General features: G+C 18.0%; 1 protein-coding gene across 7 annotated transcripts in view; it reads right to left on the bottom strand.

Annotated features, from left to right (window-relative positions):
* The window catches only part of LOC412853 (brain tumor protein), an 88140-nt gene that overhangs the window by 31958 nt on the left and 37757 nt on the right, over positions 1-18425 (bottom strand). For 3 of the 7 annotated variants that reach the window (XR_003304172.1, XM_006571921.3, XM_003251788.4), the window contains exon 2: positions 9969-10058. The exons of 2 other annotated variants lie outside the window; for them this stretch is intronic. The gene's annotated coding sequence lies outside the window, so the exon portion shown is untranslated. Of the gene's footprint in view, positions 1-8603; positions 8957-9968; positions 10059-18425 lie in introns of those variants that run through there. 2 more of the 7 variants (XR_001706183.2, XM_016917298.2) reach the window with 2 other exon arrangements.

Here is an 18425-nt window from a genome sequence, read left to right as displayed (position 1 = left end):
ATTTTGATAATAGAAAAACTATTGTGAAAAAAATAAGTGACATATGTAACTGAAATATATAAGAATCTTTAAACTTTATATTCAAATAATCAAATTCAAATAATCTCTAGAAATCAAAGTTTAATTCTTATCAATTAAATTTATATTATAATTAAACCACCAGTGCTTTTATTTAAATATAAATATGTAATTATGTGTTATAAATTATTGTTCGATATTATTTTTTTTTTAACTGTTAGAATTATTTAGAATTGTTTAATTTTTTAAGTCATTTTTGTTTGAAGACTTTGATAAAACACAATTTTTCCAATTCGAAAATTTTAATTTTTCCAATTTTAAGATTCGAGTTATTGATGTTTGACTGAATATTTTAACCAAATATATAGGATTAGCACTCATTCATAGTTGAATATATATTATATATAATCATGAAAATTATCAATTTATTGAAAAAGAAAAAAGTTTTATTTCAAGTTTTATTTATTAATAAATCATTACATTTATATTATGATTTTATATGAAATAAATATAAAAAATAATCTTTTAAAAATAAGTAAAGAATTAACTAAACTAAAATAATTTTAGCAAAATCTCAATCATGATATTTAAACTTATTGCCATAAGGTATAAATTTAATATTATATATATATATTATAATAATGATAAATAATATGATAAATAAATAATGATATGATAAATGATAAATAAATTATAATAATGATAAAGATTATTATAATTATATATATATATACGATTATATATATATACGTTTTAAAACTTGAATTTTCTTTAAATATTTCTTATTTTATTTATAGTTTCATATATCAATACAAAATAGAATTCATATCATAATTAAATGTGTAATGTATATATTTTTATTCTTAGATATTAATTTTCTATGTTAAGAAATTTAATAATCGATTGATTAAAATAAATAAAAGAAATAAAGACTTATATTTGTATATTTATGCATCTATCATATTTATTAAATATTATAAAATAAAATGAAATACATAAATACATATTCGTAATTATTTTTTTTTTATTTTAGATTTTTATTGCTATCTATATTTCGATCGAATATCAGGAGTATACAAATATTAATTTTTCTTAAAATAAATAAAAGCATAAATTATAAATATTAAATAGCACAATATATAAATATCAAATAAATATAAAATAAAATATGATATTTATTATTTAACTTTTTTTTCATAAATATTTATACTTAAATTAAGAAAGGAAAGAAAAAAATTTAAATAGAACAAAATAATAATTATAATGAATAATCTGCTGAATATTTATATTTATATTTATATGATATAAAGATATGATATAAATTTAATAAAACAAGTGAAATCAATTTTTTATTTTAATATTATTTTAAACTAAACATTCCTATATTACGAATGAATTTTATAAGAGATTAGGCAATCTGCAAAAAAATATTAAATTTTTTTTATAATATTATAATATGAATAATATGATAATAATATGAAAATAATAATTCTAGAAATTTCGGGCATTGTTTCAAAAAATTTCATAATCAATATAATATTTATCATGCAACTTTTTATTATGAAAAAATTCGTCAAAAAATATAAAATATAAGTATATATAAGAATGATTATATTATAATATTATAATATAATATTATAATGAAAAGACAATAATAAAAATTAGAAAAAAAATAATAAATCATGTAAAATGATAAAAAACAGTCTCTCAATAAAGTAATTTTTAATATATCAAATTATTTAAAATGTTGTCCATCAAAAAGAGAAAATATCGAATTAAATTAATTATATATTATTAAAAAAAAGTTATCATCATAAATATCTTTATAATTATATTATATATATAAAATCATTTAAAGACATCCGAGAACTTTAACAAATGATTTTTTAATAATTTCAACTTGGCTACAATTTAAAAAATCAAGAACATATAAATACAATAAAAAAGTTATAGTCACTATATTAAATCAAATAAAAACGAAAATAATGTATGATTAATTATCGGCGTATTAATGAAGAATACTTTATGATGCAGCACGAAAGTGTATTGAAATATATGCAAAAGACTGAACAAGACTACTGCTACATTTATACGATGCGTAATAATGGTCTGTTTGAAACAAGTCTTGACGTTCAATCGAATTTCAAACGATGAAACTTTGAATTTTCAATCAGAGTTCGTTTTCACCGTTAGAACATTTGGTCGGCGAAATCTCGTTTTCGTGATAGACCGTGGCGCATCTCTCGCGGTTAAAATAAACTCATATTTTTAGAATACTCGCATGTATAGCGTAGGTGCTGTTTTATCTCTCTGCACGCGACGCGTTTGGAGGTATATTCACCTCCCTGCGACCTTCGATCTTTCTTATTTTCTCCATTTACAAATATCATCTTGAGGTTTTGCCAATTTGAAATCTTATGTTTACATATTATTTTTTTATTGTTATCTATACAAATAAATAACTGTAATTAAATATTTTTATATTTACATTAATAACTACATTAGCTTTATCATAATAGTAATAATAATTATCATAATAATAATTATTTATCATTTATATTTATCATTATTTGACAAATTATTAAAATGATGATATTGTCTTTCGATATTCTGGATTGAAATTGTTGTCATTTTTTATTTTACATTTTACATTGTTTTAATATTTTTCTTTTCTTCCTTTAACTATTCTGAAAAAAAAATTCTGTAAAATTTTTTTAGATTTTTATAAAAATATTTTTATTATTAGTAATTTGAAATAACGAATAAAAATATTCATTTATTATATATATAATTATTAAATAAATATCTTTTACACATAAAATCTGAATTATTTAAAGGCAATTTTTTTCATTATAAAATATATATCAATAATAATGAATACTTATTTTATTGAATATACTGATTTATATTAATGATTAAGATAATATTATTATATATATTATATATTAATGATTAAGATAAAAAATTTTGGGAATTGTTTTTGAAAATTTAATATGAAATATTTCTGTAAATGCTTGCTCACTGCGCAATATTATGTATTTGATCACACTTATCAAGAACATAATTCATAAAAATAACTGACCTCGTATAGAAATGTAATAACAGAGTAGAAGGCAGTGTTGAAATTACGGAAATGTAACAGACGATTTGCCTCAAGATATATCGACCCGATGCAACCAAGTAGAAAAGAAAAATGAGAAAACCGAAGAGAGTATAGGTCGGGTTCAGTAGAGGCTTGAAATTCTTTCATGTCTCATACATGAGACGTTCCAAATGTCGAACCACCTTGAGCATTTGCCCGTGAATAGTTTATTTTATTTTTATCATATTGACTATAGTGATTTATAGATTTTTGTAATTACATTTATCACGATTTTAAATATTTCAAAATTGTAGAAATAAAATTTGATAAATCATTTTTGAATTTTTAGAAATAAGCGATTTCAAAATTGAATTCAATAAAATATTTTCCCGTATACCTATGCAATAAAACTTCATTTACATAGAATTTGATAATGTTAGGAGAGTAAATTGTACATAATTGTCGATAATAACAATTTATTTAATTCTTCTCTTTTATTACAATTTTTTATTTTTTATGAGTTTTTTTATTTCTATTAATATGAGTTTATGTTTATTTCACGAAACATTTTCTCTAAAATGCATAATAATATATCAAATACTATTTGGAAATACTATTTGTAAGTAATATTTGTAACTAATATTTATTATAGTATTTTAATAAATATTATTTATATTATTTATGCTTAATAAATCAATTCTTCTTATCATAGATATGAAATATATTTCCAATCATATTATATTATAAATATATATGTATGTGTATATATATATATATATATATATATATAAAAAGCGAAAATCGGCATTAATCTAGATAATATTGATTAAAATTATAAAGATAATCAGATAATCAGCTATTAATATTTGATTATATAATATTAGTTGAAATTAATGTTCGTTTGAATTAATGTAACTTATTAAAAATTTATTAAATTATATTAAAATATAATTATCAAGATACTTTTTAGAAATAATGGAAAGAACAATTCTATTTTATGAACGATTCAGTTTGGGATTTGATATTACTTGATTAATTTCTGTAGCGATATCTAAAAAATGAAGTTTATCATAAATTATCCACGATATTTGAAGACATGAAATATCATAAAGAACATATATATCAAATGGTTGATCATTTTAATCATAATGAATCGTATTTCGTATATAAATTAAAAATTAATTAAAAAATATTTCTGTAATTATTAAATTGTAAAATTGTTTTTTAATTCCATATAATATCTTTTTGATATTTATTTTCCATATAATATCTTTAAAATTGTTTCTCATTCAGTTTATTAATTTAACATTTTTTAAAATTACATAGTTAAATATTATATATAATTTAACTTAATTTTTAATATATAAAATTAATTATTACTAATTATTATATTTATTCTTTAATATCAAAAAATTTTTGTTTGAAATATTTTTTTATACAACAAATAATTTACATAATAAATTTAGATGGAAAAATTAAATGATTTATATATAACTATATGTGTTATCCATACGATCCATTATCCACACAGTATTGTTTTATTAAACAATAATTATTAAAGAATGGTTTTGATTATTAACATTAATAACATTTATTATAAAAAAGAAATCAACATTTTTAAAATGTCAAACTGTTCAAATATATTATTGATCGAAAAGAATTTCGAATCAAATAATTTTCTATAAAAATTATCATCGTAAATATTTATTTATTTTTATTTTCGATTTTGTAATATATCGGATATTTTTATAACAAATATTTAATTGTATTTATATATTTTCTTCATTTTTCTTTAATATTTAAATAACGATTTATATTATTAAGAACTATAAATAACATTTAAGATATTATAAATAACGTTTGCTTTTAATATTTATACTGTGATACGAGTATACAAAGTATATTTGTTATTATCTATATTTATTATGAATACAAAGTATAGAAATCAGAGACTGAATATTATTTGTTTTGGAAAGATAATCATTTGCACATGAGAGAGAAGAAACAAACAAGGAAAACACGACGGAATTATCTACTTTTACCTTATTAAATGCAATGTTGTATAAAAGCTTTCTGTATTTTCGTTATTGTTATATTGATCTTTGGCAAAATCTAAAATATAAAAAGTAAAAGAGAGTTATATCTTGAATGTCTTCGTTATTTTTAAAGATAGAAAAGGAAAAATCTTTTAAGAAAAAGTTGTTATAGATTAAGAAAGCTGTAAAATAGAAAAATTATAATATACAATAATAATTTTTTTCTTACAAAAAGATTTTCAGATTTTTGTTAATTACATATTATATTTTTATTACTGATGATGTAGAGAATTTTTTAACAAATTCCAATTACGAAATCATTCGATAATAAGTAAAAGAGAAATAAACAAATATCATGTTACAACAGTTATTTATTTAAAATAATGTTCGTTTGAATTAATGTAACATTGAAACTTTGGTTACTAAATTCCACAATATATTTCTGTTTCTGATTTTTATTCATTTCTTTCTATTTCCAATTCATTTATCATACGTATAAAAAGATAATAATTACAAAAAAAAGCAATATTAGGAATAAAAAAATCTTTTAAATACTTCCCTAATAATAATATAAAATTTTTTATAAATTTTATAGGTATATAGTTCAATTGTCAGAAAGAAATAAATTTTAAAGTTAAACATCGGAATTCATATACATATTTGTGAATATAAATATAATTTATTATTATTAGTAAATAAATAATAATAATAATCATATTTGAAACATTATAAATATATAACATTATAAATATAGAATTACAAAAGTACAAAAAGCATAAAAAATGAATAATAATATACTTTCTAAAAAATAATATTACAAATATATCAAATAATATGAAATATTATTGATATATTTAATTAATCGAAATATATCTAATTGTTTTTTGTTTAATATTCTAAATATTTTTGATTTCATTTTGACGTAGCAAATATCTAGTTTATTATATAGCTACGAATCAAAATATTATATATGCTTATTTAAAAAAAATAAATATATTAGGAAAGAATGAATATCGATTAATGGATATTAATTAATAAAATGACTTTATTTTATATCATGTATTTATATTTATATATTTAGAATTATATATTTTTTTATCTTTAATCCAACTAATTAATATTTACCAATTGCTTTATGAAGTATGTAAGCTATCATATTATTATTTTATTATTATTTTGCTTTTATTTGCTCAATATATTTAAAATAATTTTTTTATAATTATTAAAAAATTTCAATGTTCATGAAGATATTATTCTATAAAAAAACATAATTTCCTACTGTTCGAATGTTTCATTATCCGAGCACGTTTCACATGTAAACAGTTCTATCTAAAGCGATCCATATACGACGCAATTTCTTCTAAAAATTAGCAAGGATTTAATCTAGTAGCACGAATAAAAATATGTAGTACTAATTATGAGAATAGAATATGAAATAAAAATTTGAGAATGAGAAAAATGTAGCTATAAATATGAATCAATGCAATGAAACTTTTTATATTGATCTTATTATTATTATATATACATCAAATAATAATTTGGAAATATATATAAATGATATAATGATAATGATGAAATATTTATGTGATATTTCAATATTTTGAAAGGTTTGACGTTGTCAGAAAGCTGAAAATATGAGAGTCAAAAGAAATAAAGTTATCGAATTAATTTGCCATAAAAAAGTTATGCATTTTAACAATTATATTTTTGAATTAAAATAAAATAATTTGAAATTTCGAAATTTCATTTGTAATTAATATTTATCTATTTTCTGAAAATGAATAGCAATATTTTATTATTTAAATTTCTTTTTCTTTTTCTTTATTCAAACATTTATATTTCTCGATCATCGGATAATCTATTTATTGTATAAAAATGATTTTTCAATCTTATTTTTTGATAAAATGTTCATCCACAATTTATTTCTAACAAAAATTAGATACAAACAATGATCGATGACAAAATTTTAGCTTTCGTTTAATACTTTAATTATTAATTTTTGATAATTACAATTGAAGAAAAATTTTATAGCAAAATAGAAAGTATTAGAAAAATCTGATTTCTGTTCAGAGAATGTAATTACTTTAGGCAAGATCTTACAGATCACGTTCATAAAAGTCTAACCTCGGAAAAGGATCGTGTAAGTGCGCCGACTTCGCGTTCTCAAGGCTTCGGGAATGTAAAAGGTTGAAAAAGAAGATGACCGAGGGTTCGCAGGGCAACAACCAAGTTGCCGCGAGTCAAAGAAGACGAAAGAGGAGGAAGAAAGAAGAAAGAAAAAGAATGAAAAAGAAAAAGTAAAGAAAGAGACTATACAGATGAATTATAGGAATAAAAATATATAGAATGTTTTTAGAGTTTTAAATATTTTTATATCAAAATTGGATTTTCTTAAAGATTAATTATGATATGAAATAGCAAAAATATATAAATGAAAAAAAAAAGATATAAAGAATTTATATTATATATTTTGAAAGATCGTTTTAAAACAGAGGAATAAGTAAATTAATTAGTTATTGTTTTGTTTTAAAGCATAAAATGAATTATTTAGAAAACTGCAAATTGTTTTTCAGTATTATAATAACTTATGAATTTATATAAAATCTGTAGATTATTTACATAATAAAATAAAACAGATACATAACAAAAAAAGATTAGACATGATGAAATATTTCATATTTAACAATTACAGTATTATACAATTTTAATATTAAATAATGTTAAAATACTAAAATTTGTAGTAATATTAATATTTTTTTTGATTATTTATATTTTCGTTTAATTTTAAATTGTTTTTTTAAGTTATTTATTATAATAATAAATATTCCAATAATAAAAATATTCCAATTTATCAGTGACGAAAGATATCAAAATTCGGCATTCAAATGTGGAAGTTATATGCTATTTGTCAAATATCATTCACGAGAATGCATAAAAGATCGGTCAGTTTCACATTATTATATATACTTATTATATATATTATTATTATATATTTATATATATTGTATATTGTATATTGTGTATTATTATTTGAGATTTATTAAATTGTAAATAATTTAAATTCATATTAAATGGCTGAGACAAAGATAAAGTGAAATTATTCTCTTTTTATTACATTTTGTTTTCATCTTGCTTTATTTAATTTAAATTATAAATAATAATAAATCAATTTATAAATAGACTTAAATTTAATAAATTACTTATAATTTAATAAATAAATCTCAATCGATATTTCTGTATACCAACTTTTAATCTCTAAAATCAATTGTCCACAGATATTTCATGAATATATTAACATATAAAGTATATATTTGTTTATATATTTGTTATATAAATATATACTGTGCATTAAAAAAAAATCGATATAACGATATATATTTTCCATTTAATACTATCGATTTTTACTACTAATTTATAAAAGAATGAAAATGAAATAAAAAATTGAAATCGAAAACGATAATGTAGCTTAAAATGAAGAAATATTCATGGATTTATTAATTACGTTATAGCATCGAAAGCGATATTTTGGTTCTCCCTTTGCTAAACTTATTCACTAGACGAAAGATAGTTGATAGTTAGTTACGAGATTAATCGATTCCTTCGCTTATGGAAGTGTGCGTAAAGCAGCAGCGATTAAATGGCATGTCGAGCAAGGCCGTAAAATGTTCGTCAGGTGCACTGACCTGCCCTACGGTGATTAAGGAGAGTAAGAAGTGCTCACGGCGAGAAATGCAGAAGGCAGCGCGCATCGAATAATTGATGGTAGCCCCGAGAGAGCGAAGCGCGTTGTTGCGACCATGTGATATTCCATGCACGTATCCTTCACATAATAATATGCGGCGGCTATTACTTGTTATCAGACCAAATATACTCTTTCGTGAAATTTTTTTTCAATTAAGAGATATTTTGTGATTATATCTATGTCACAAAATTAATTCTTATTAATTTTAAATATAATCATATTAACTTGTTATAGCTTAAAAAATTATATAAAAATTAATATAATTTTACATAAAAGAATGCATCTTTTTATTAAATTTTTTAACATATGTGAAATAATTAACTGATAAAATATGTAAATTTTGATGAACTCGGGTATAATATTAATAACACCATAATAATAAATTGTATATAATATATATATATATATATATTAAATTAAAGGAAATTTTTCTTAAATTTGTGCAATAAATTATCTATTATTTTAATATATTATTTTTTATTTTGATATAATAACAAATTATTCTATTTAATTTTCAATAACATTATGTTATTGTTATTGTTTAATGATCAAAACAAACTTATATAAAAATTAATAAAAAATAATAATGTTTATTATTAAAATACAAATGCCTAATTATCTATATCAATATCACATTATAATCATAATGTTAATTATTTATATCCTAAAATGTATTATTAAATATATTTTTATGAATAGTATTTATATTTCATTATCATAAAGTTTATAATAAGATTCACCAACAACAAATATTTTATTAAATTTATTTCGTAATTATTATTTTATGGATCTATTAATAAATTTTAAAGAATAAATATATATAATCGAAAAAATAATAAAATATTATTTTCGTATGAAATAATATTTGTATTGAGTTAAAATAAAAAATTCATTGATTTTTAATATAATATATATTATATATATTAAAACATTATATTAAAAATATATTAAAACATAATATATATTAAAACATATGTTATTATGTTAAAAATCAATGAATTTTTACATATATTTATATATATTTTATATATATATATTATGTTTTATATATATATATATAAACATATCGAGAAAGTCTATTATACTTTACCCTCAAAGCGTAACCTTTGTAAACTTCACAATGGGCTCGCAGACTTATCGTTTCCGTAGCAGCACCTCTCAATAATAATACAGGACTCACCTGTAAATACAAAATAGATATTAAAATATAGAAAATAAATAGAGATAAAAAATAAAATTCTTCATTATGCGAAAAATATAATGTATAAAATTTATATTTCGGATTAATTCTGGAAGATTTATCTCGAAATAAGTCACAACGCATAGCTTAACTTGTACTTCTATGAATATAATTTCTCGGTAAAGAGTAGTGATAAAACACTTTTCATAATCGATACTTGTATATCACAAAAAAGATTTGAGAAAATTTAAAATAAATTAAAACAATATTTAAAAAATATAAATATTTATATAAACAAATTCTATTTGAAAATAGTATTTCATTTAATGTAATGTAAATCACAAATATAATATTTACTTTATAGTCAGAAGTAAATTTATCGAAAAATTAGTACTAATTTCAATGGCTTTAAGATATGTTGTTCAGAATATTATTTTGAGCCACTTCTTTCTATTCAATATCTGATGGTTGGATTTATTTTTCAAATTATTCTAGAAAAAACTATATTACTGAATTGTGCTTATATTTGAAAATATATTAATATACAAATATTTCATAGTATTTCATATATATAGAATACATTTATCGTAATATATTCACATTTTTTTACTGTTTTATATAAATTATAAATAGAAATATAAACAACACAAATACATTGTATATTTATCAATTTTTTATCTTTAGTCATTATTTATAGTATAGCATAAATTTTTTACGAATAATTCAAAAATCAAAACATAATTTGAAAACAATTGCACAACTGCTTATAAAGAGAAATGTTATCAAAACAATTGTTATCAAAACAATAAAAATATATTTCAAAATTGAAATTAATAAGTAGATAATTGTTTAACAAATTTTATTTCAATTCGAATTATTTTAATTCAATTCAATTTTATTATTAAATATTAAATATTAATAATTAAATATTTCAATAGAAATAAAATATTTATATTTTTCATTTAATTAAAAATAAATAATTACTACATAAATATAATAATTATTAAATAATAAATTAAAAAATTACTATGTTCTATTTTTTACTCTATTTTTTTTATTTTTATTGTATATATTAATATAATTTTAATATTCTACTGTAATTATGTTACTTATACTTATCAAGAGTTACTTATTTAAAATGTATACTATTATTTATAATATTATTTTATATTTCTGTGAATTGCTTCAAAATATTATAATTTCTGTGAGTTGATATTAACTATTATTTTAAAAAAAATTTATTTACAAAATCGTAAAGAAAAATATTTATTTCTACTTATCTACTTCAAAAATTTATTTTCTTAATGAAGATACAATATATAAAAATAATAATAAAAATAATATAAATAATATAATAAAAATAATATAATGTATAATAAAAGTAAAATATATACACAAAACATTTTTTTTTAGTAAGTGTTAAATTCTGAAGAAAAAATTTTTTATAAAAATTTTTTGTTCAAAAATACAAATAAAATAAAATTTGAAATTAAAAATCAATAATATAATATATGAAAATTTATGTATGTGAATATAATGAGTCAAATATTTTATAATTATTATAAGAAAAATTAAGATTGATATTATATAAATATTACATAAATGTTTTAAATACATTTAATATAATTTAAATTAAAAAAAAAACTATATAGTTTTCTAATGATAAACAATGATATAGAACAGAATAGTAATTTAGATAACAAAATAGTTTTTTTTATTTCTAATTAAATCTTGAAATTTCTCGTTCATGTATGTTTTCTTATTTTTAATTATTTTAATAATCATTTATTGAAATAATTACAAAAAAAATATATTTTTAAAATAAAAATTTGTTATGTAATTAAGAGATTGTACAAAATATTTATTTTGTATTTATATGCATTATACACATGCATTACATACACATACATCACAATGCATTATACACAATATATTTCGCATATTTATGTATATTTTAGAATATATATGTTTATTCCATCAATTTGAATTAATTTATAAATAAAATAACTATATGTATCTTAAATAATAATAATATATTAGAATTACTTGAATGAATTATGTAATTTTTAAACTTAATTTTTTAGAAATATTTTTTATTAGAAACAAATAATAATGTTTAATGTTACTGTTTATTGTTTTCTTTGTTTTCTATATCTTTTAATTAATGTACATAGATAAAAGAACATCAGAAGCAAATAAATTTGTCATAGCAAAACTGTTTAGCGTTATCTCTTCATTTTAATGTTCGTTTGATTTGATTTAATTTATCGTATTATAAAATGTAATTAAATTATATGATACAAGAGGAAAAAATATTGCTAAATTTTTGTTATTAAATCTTTATTGATATATTTATATCAGTGTATATGTACAAGTATTTATTTCATATTTATAAATATTCATAATTCAATAATTATCTTTACAAAATGATGGTATAAGAAAAATATTTTTGTCGACGATTTTCCTTTTTAAATAAATGTTTTTAAACTATAATATATCTTTTATCATTAAATAAAAATTTTTTTCTTAACAATTGTAATTATATAAAATCATTATTAATTGATAAGATGTATTATTAATTCAAAAAGATTAGGAAAATTTGATCTTCAATATTATGTACATATATATGTTACATGATATATTTATTCTTTGAAATAAATTCATTGGATGTTTACTTATATTGATTAATTTGAAATCTATTGTATCCATTGTATCTAGTACCTATAAAAAGCGTTAAAATACTTATAAAATTGAACAAGATTTACAATAATTTTAAATAATATTACGAAATTATGTTACAAATAACATTATATTGAAAGAAATTAATGATAAGATATCTATTGAATTATAAGATATATAATTTAATTAATACATAATTTTGGATAATTTTGGATATTTTTTGCATAAAAAGAAATACAAAACTATAAATATATGTTTACATAAATTTTTTTTATAATTTTTAAGTATCGAATTAATTTTTCAAATATCAATCCTATAGTTAATTACTTTTTAATTTTTTTTTAATAAAGATTGTAGTAGCTATCAATCAATATTTATTATAGTAAAAAGAAAAAACAAATAAAAATATATCCTAAAAGAAAACTGTAACACATATATTTATGTTACATTAAATAATATCATATCGAAATACAATCAATCACAGAACATTTTTATCACCTTATGCAATTTTAATTAACGCGTTATATTATCAAAACTAACGAAAATTTTGTTTGTGAGTATATTATAACTTATACATATATACATATATAGAAGAAATTTTTATTCTTAGTCATGTAATCATTTTGATGCGATTTTAAAACTTCTCTTTTTTTATTTTGTTATATGTAAATCTATAATAATATGAAATAAAGAAAGATTTCAATAATATTCAAGTTTTAATGTTTTATTCTTTTCTAAAAATAAAATAATAAAATAATTTTTATTTCAAAAGTAGATTTAAAATATGAAAAATTGCTAAATTTTGAGGATTAATTAATTTTATTTTTGTAAAAATAATTACTCTACATATATAATAATGTAGGATATTTACATTTACATAAACTTTTAAAATCAAAATTTTTAATTTGGATAAATTTTTTTATAAGATAAATAATATCTTGAACAAAAATTTTTTTCCTTAACTTTTTTTCTTATAATAGATATTATTATAAGAAAAATTATATAATAGATATAATATATTTTTATTTTTATAGTATTTATAGTATTTAGCTATTCTATATTATATTATATGTATCTTTCATGAATATTTATGTATGATTAATCATTAATTTTTTCGTATATTACGTTTATAAATAACTTGAATGTCATTTTCAATAATTCAAATCCAATAGATATTAGTCAAATAAAAAAATGCTACATTTTCGCGTATAATTTATTTTATAAACATTTTAACAATAATAACAAACAATTTATTAATAATGATTTATTAATAATCAACGAAATATTAATAAATTAAAAAATTACATATATATTTAAAATTAAATGTATGATATAATCAGTACCAGTATAGTATAATAGTAAGATTATATCTGAGATTAATATAATTCATAATAAAACATTGTTTAAAACGATAATAATAATAGTAATGATATAAAAAATGAAAATTATACAGAAATAACAATCATAAATTATTTTTAAGCAATTTTTTCAAACCAATATCTATAAAGACAATATTTACCATTGAAACTGATAAGATAAGAAAAGTAATGCATTAAAAAAGATGTTATAGAATTTCAAGATTTCGATTACATTATTATTAATAATAATTCGCATTATTTTTCGATATTACGATATTTATATGATTTCTTCGTTCTTATAAAAAATAACGTAAAAATCATAAAAGATTTAAAAAAGAAAAAAATAAATTTTATGTTTAACGTCAATTTTAAATCAATTTATATTATTATGTATATGTAGGATATATACTACTGAATATTTAGTAAAGCTAGGTACAATATAAAAAAAAATATAAACATGTTATAAAAAATTATAACTTTGAAAATTTCGGAAAAAATTATTACTTTTTTAATAAATAAATCTCAACACTTTTATCTTTATTTTAATCTCTAGTATTTCTATTTTTCAAAAATATCGAATACGAAAAATACGAATATATTTATGTATATATATTTATATAAGAATTGCAATAAATTTGAGCAATTTGAGCAATAGAATTTGAGAGCATAGAAAATTATTTCATAGTTAATGATTCATATAATAATTATTTTCTCTTCTGTTTTATAATTATGAATAAATGCAATAAGAAGGATCTTTTATAGTTATATAATTTTTTATTTCTATATCTAATAGTTTTTTTAAATTTAATTATCAATATATTTATTATTTTCAAATATTGAAAATTATTCAAATTATTATATTCTAATATAATTTCTTAATTAAAATAAGAGAATGAAATATTCAATATAATTAAATATGCAAAAAGATATTAAATTAAATTAAAAAGATTAGAATAAGAAAAAATACATTTTATCATAATAAAATATTATAAATTCTAAGAAATGTTTTTAAGATAAATCATTTCTAATATTTATTTTTTATTATCATTATATCTTATTATCATTCTAATCATTACATTATTATTATTCTAATCAATACATTAATCATCAATAATTTTTAAAAAAATGTATAACATTTTTAATTAATGTTATTATGTTTTTATCTATTTAATCTATATATCTGTATGTATATATATAATTATAATAATTATTATTATTATTACACAATCACTTATATGATTTCTATTAAAATTAGAAAATTTATTTTTTTATAATATTATGTAATTTTATAAATATTATTATTTGAAATATATATTATTGACATATATCTTGGAAAATATAATGAATAAAATAAAAAATAATAAAAATTATTATTACAAATTAATTTTTTAAAAAAATTAATAAGTTAATTTTAAAATATTTTATTATCAAGAAGAATTTATATATTCATAATTATGATACTGAAAAATGAATTTATTCATAATTTGCTTTGAGAAATTAAGAATAAAAAATGAAAACAGTTTTAAAAGCGACAATAACGTTGAGCTTGGAAATACATGAACAAGGGCAATGAAAATGACGTGAAAAAAAAATGAAAAAGAAGTGTCCGTTAAATTGCTATAGGCTAATAAAATCAAAAAATACATGATGAATTGAAAGATTATAGAAGATTGGAAAATCTCAGAAAATAAAAGAAAAATTAAAGAAAAACTGACGTTTACATATATTACTTATTTATAAATCATTAACAAAAATATAGTTTCATGTAAGATGTTTTATACAAAAAACTTGCGCGGTTATCAATAATAAATACTACATATAAAAAAAAAAGCAGAAAAAGTGTAAAATTTTATTGTTTATATTTTCGTTTTTCGAAAAAATCAAAATTGAAAAAATATATAAGGATATTGTGTGTATTCAAATTTTAAAATTCAATTTTCTCAAAAATAAATATTGAAATGAAACAATTTTATGCTTATTCTCATGTCTAAAATAACTTATCTTAATTTATTCATATTCCATAGAGATTTTATTTAAACTATTTTTTAAAATCGATTTTATCAAAAATAAAAACTCACATAAAAATTTATTTTTGCGACGTAACGATAAAGAATACAATCTATAAAATTCTTGACTTCCGAAATGAATTAAAATTCTTTAAAAAAAAGAATAAAAATAACTTATATGAGATACATATGAATTTTACTTAATTTATATAATATTTCTTAGAAAATAAAAAAACCAGTTAAAAATAATAATATTTTTTCAATTCTAAAAGAAAGATAAGAAAAAATAAAGAATGTGAAATACTTTAAGAATGATAGAAAGTTTATAATGATGTAGAAAGTTTTTTAAAATCCAAGTTCAATAACATATTATTTATTCTTTTACTGCTTCCTTTTTATTCATACTGTAACTTCTATTATTGTTCCCATCATAATAATTAATCAAGATTGCATATTTCGGTACAAACATTAACAAAGAAATGCAAACAAACGTTCTCCAGACATGTTAATATTAATGTATATTAATTTTACTTTTCAAGACATAACAAGTTATAATTAATTTGAATTCAATATAAATATAACTTCAAAACTTCCGTCTAAAATATAATAATGATGTAAAGTTTCTATATAAAAATATAATTGTATTATTTAATAAATGTCATTAAAAATTAATTTTTAACAGACATTTTATTTAAATGTCAGGACATTTCTAATAGTTAACAATAAGATAATAATTATAGACAGATTCTAATTATAATTTCTTGAAAAAGTCAAAATAAGAATTAAAAAAATATTAAAAATATTCGTATATAATAGTAATATTCTAAGTAATTTTATAAATATTCTATTTATTGATAAAATCTTATAAAACGAACAAGTTATAGATACTTTAGATCATAAATATTATAACAAAAAATAATAATAAAAAATATTTTTTTCAAATTAGGCGATTAATTTTTTTTACTCGTAAAAAGAAAGAAGAACTATAAAATTATCTGATTAATCTCAATTAATACATCAAATTATGATTATAATAATCACTTCAGAGATGTTTCTTTTATTGTTTGCCAGTTTTCAAACCAATTGACATTGATAACGATAATAATAATTTTGCAGAATAATATTCAATATACAACCTTTAGTATGTATATATATATACACACATGTTAGTACATAAGCACAAATCAACAACATCTTCCGCTTCCTGTTGCGATATAACACAAAACCAGTTGTTTCTCGTGTTGCAGGCTAATTAACCTACTTAAACGTCTCTTTTTACGAGTTAAATTGATCTATGACTTGGATTTCATTCCGTATATATTATGCATATAAAACATTTAGATTTATGACTTTTTAATAATAAGGAAAAAAATTTTTTTTTATTATAAATTCAAAATAGAAACATAATAAATATAATAATTATATATTAAATTATATATTTTTTATATTCTTTATTTATTCTATAATCTTTATATTACTTCATTCCTATATTCAAATATTTATTACATTTTTTCGATAAGAAAATGATTTCATGATTAAATCGATTCATCTAAAAATTCAATATTCGTCATTAAAAATTTCTTATTACATGATTCATTATTATCACAATTTTTCAATGAAAATTTTTATTTAAAATTCTATATATTTGATATCTAATTTGAAGTTGAAGACCGACTATTTCTTTTTTTGTTAATTTTTGTAGAAAAAATTAGTTCCATATTTGTCTATTCGATATTCATTTTCAAGAACGAATTATTATTCTATTATTATTCTATAATTAATTTGAAAGTATAATATGAATTTACTATTTATTTGAAATGAAATATGATATTTCAAATTTCTACTTTTGTTTTCGTCATCAATTATTTTAGTTTTATATCGTTTATTAAATGAGTCATAAATTTATCAATCGAATAACAAGAAATAACAACAAAATCGAAAAATATACTTTATCATTAATACAAATATCTTTATTTTTCAAATTTTATGAGTATAATATAAGATTTAATAAAATTATATATATAAAAAAAAAATCGTCAAAAACTAATAACAATCAAATATTCGAAAGTATTGTAACTATGATATTCTAAAAACATTAATCATTAATAGGCTAATAAACTTGTATTTAAAATTAGCAAATAATCAATAACATGAATTATACAAAATATTTCTATGAAAACATATTTTGCATATAAATATTATCGAGGAATAAGAATGCTAACTTGAATGCTATTAATAGTACATGTATGTGTAAATAAATCGCAATATTTAATAAATTGCGAATAACAAAAAAGTTAGTCAAAAAAAAAATCAATAATAATTAA

Source organism: Apis mellifera, linkage group LG2, assembly GCF_003254395.2.
Source record: "Apis mellifera strain DH4 linkage group LG2, Amel_HAv3.1, whole genome shotgun sequence".
In the NCBI taxonomy this organism is placed as follows: domain Eukaryota; kingdom Metazoa; phylum Arthropoda; class Insecta; order Hymenoptera; family Apidae; genus Apis; species Apis mellifera.
Note: the sequence above shows the minus strand (reverse complement) of the source record. Positions and strands in the feature narration are given on the sequence as shown.